Raw genomic sequence first — 3,334 nt, forward strand, 5'->3', positions numbered from 1 at the left:
ATAAAGAGCAATTGGGTTCCATTTAAATGCTTTTAACTTGAGATACTTCTGCTGGTGCTGAGAGTTTGTGGTAATTCTGATTGCAGGAAGGCAGTTGAGCCATGACCTACCATTTCCTAGCATCAAATGCAATGCCATAAAGTCAGCAATGAGTCTGTCTCATGCCGTCCCATGTGATTTTGCACGATGGTCAGCCCTCATGCCCCACAATAAAGCACTTGAGAGCTTCAGATCAGGCTGTGTGTGAGGATACAGCAGACTTGCATCCGAGGGAAGAGACCAGATTGCAAGCCATAGCAAGTTAGTTTGCTAATCCCCCATACCAACCATGTATGCCAAATTAACCCAAAGAAATCTGTATTTCAGTAGAGATGACTCCTACCTACTGTGTGGGTTTCTATGGCTGGCTCTTTTACTAGGTATTTAGGTAAAGATTCTGAATGCTTCCCTTGTAGTGCCAAGTTTTTGATAGAAAAACAAAACAAAAAGGAAGATTGGAAATAGGGTCAGACCTGGATAAAAACACCAACTCAAAATGTATCAGCCACGTCACCTTAGGAGGGATCTAACCCAATAGTCTTCAAAGTATGCTTCAAGATCACACTGATGGCTAATGGAATACATGCTTATGTATTCTTTGTTTAAAAATGTTTATTGAACCCAGCTGGCATGGCTCAGTGGTTGAGTGTTGACCTATAAATCAGGAGGTCACGGTTCGATTCCCAGGCAGGACACATGCCTGGGTTGTGGGCTGAATCCCCAGGGGTGGGGTATGCAGGAGGCAGCCGATCAATGATTCTCTCCCATCATTGATGTTTCTCTCTCTCTCTCCCTCTCCTTTCCTCTCCGAAATCAATAAAAATATATTTTTAAAAAATGTTTATTGAATTTATTGGGATGACATTAAAAAAAAGAAAACTCAATACTTTTTTAAAAAGACAAAAACCTATACTCTGTATAATGCACAACGACAAAAAAAATATCAAAACATGCAGTGAGGTAGAAAAATATGACTCAAAAAATTACACAAATGCTAGAATTAGCAACCAATGGCTTTATTTTAAAAATATTTTATTATTTTTTAGGGAGAGAAGAAGAGAGAGGGAGAGAGAGAAACATAAATATGAGGGCAAAGCATTGACTGACTGCCTCCTGCACACCCCCGACTGGGGATTGAGCCCACAGCCCAGGCAAGTACCCCGACTGGGAATTGAACCAGCAATCTTTTGGTACACGGGATGACGCCCAATCAACTGAGCCACACTGGTCAAGGCACAACCAATGACTTTAAAATTACTAATAGCAATAAGTTTGAGAATGTAAAGGAAAAAATGGACATAATGAATGAACAGATAGGAAATTTCAGCAGAGAAATTTAAACTCTTAAAAACTAAAAAGATCCAATGAAAAATTCTAGACCAAAATGAAATTTCACTAAGTGGACTTACCAGCATATTGAACATTGTAGAATAAAGGATCAATAAACTTGAAGAATGACCAATAAAATGTATCCAAACTGAAGCATGGAGAAAAAAGGCAGAAAGAATTAAACCCCTTCAGTGACCTATGAGACAATATCAAGTGGCCTACAAGTTAGAGTCCTACAAAGAGAGAGAAGAGACAAATACTGAAGAAATAATCATCAGAAATTTTCCAAATTTGATTTTTTAAAAATCAAACCATAAATACAAGAATCTCAAATATCCCCATGTTGGATAAAGACAAATAAAATCATGCTTGGTCCATTATAGCCAAACTGTTAAAAACTAATGCTAAAGAAAAAAATCCTAAAAGCATCAAGGGATAGGGGGAATTAAGATAATTATAATGGCTGACTTCTCATTGGAAACAATAATGAAAGTGCTGAAAGGAATAAAAAAGATCAGTGTACGATTTTATATTTGGAAAAAATATCCTTGAAAATTAAAAGTTAAATTAACATTTGTCAAATAACCAAGAGCTGAGAGAATTTGTCATTAGCAGGCCTGCTAAAACACATGTTAAAAAGAAAGTTCTTCATGCTAAAAGGACATGATACCAGATAGAAACTTGGACCTACATGAAAGAATGAAAAACGCCAAAGATAATGAATGTGTAGGTGAGTATAACACTTTTTTTTTCTTGTTTGCTATTAAAAAAATACAATCTATTTGGGGGTTTATAACATATACATAAGTAAAATGTATAATAAACAGCACATTGGAAGGGAAGAAGACAAATGGAAGCATAGTACTGTCAAGTTCTTATATTACACTAGAGGCCTGGTGCACTGAGAGTTCCTTATATTTATCACACTGGTAATCAAAAATTGTCTTTGTAATTTCTCACATGCATTTTTCTTAAGTTGATCTACCTCAATATGGCAAGAAAATCTGAAATCTTCCAAATAACACTATTATATCAAAGAAACAATTTTTGGAGGTAGATACTCATTTAATCCAACTCTCCCTTTTTTTTTTAACTTTTTATTTGCACAGCACCCAGTAAGTTTACTGAAATGAATATGTAAATAGACAAAATATCAATAGACTGTGCAAATAAAAACTAAGACAAAGTCCCTGCCCTTGAACATATTTTCTGTCTGGATTGCATAAGAAGTCAAGAGAACATGGATGGGGGGCACACAATTCTCAAAGGGTCGGTCAGGGAGAATGAATAGAGGAGAGAGCAAGAGTGATGCCTGAACCACGCCTGAAGATTGTGCAGTTAGCACTACGGCTAAGAAAGAAGTGCGTATGCAGAGGCATTCAAAGTGAGAAAACATGGTGGACAAGGAACTGAAAATTGATGTGGATAATATGAGAAGGAGGGGGATGGGCGAGGAGCAAGGGTGGGAGGGGAGGTGTGCAGCAGCTTGCGAAGATAACGGAGAACCATTTCAGAAATATAAAGATCCTGACATGATCAGACTTGGCACTTTAGAAATTTGACCCTTATGCTGGAATAAAGGATGGAATAGAAGTAGGAGATAATGTATTAGGAGACGGTGCAAAAATAGAACTAGAAATTCAGTGAGGAAGAAATGAATTCTGGAGATGGGGAGGCGGCTGAATTGATGGAACTTGGGGCTTGACTGGAGGAGATAAGGGAGTCTGCATGAAGAACAGGTTCCCAGATTTCTGGCGTGGGAAACCTACTGAATGGACCGCAGTGGCTAACGACTGCATCCCCTAGTGTGCTGGGGGACCACCTTGGTGTGGGGATGATTCATTGGACATTGGCATACTGATGGGGATATGTATGTGACACGTAAGTGCCTCAGCAATAGAAGTATCGTTTTCTGTGGCTTGCCCTAAATGACTGGGCTCCTTCAGTGTAACAGGTATTTAATAAA

Source organism: Myotis brandtii, unplaced genomic scaffold (assembly GCF_000412655.1).
Source record: "Myotis brandtii unplaced genomic scaffold, ASM41265v1 scaffold163, whole genome shotgun sequence".
In the NCBI taxonomy this organism is placed as follows: domain Eukaryota; kingdom Metazoa; phylum Chordata; class Mammalia; order Chiroptera; family Vespertilionidae; genus Myotis; species Myotis brandtii.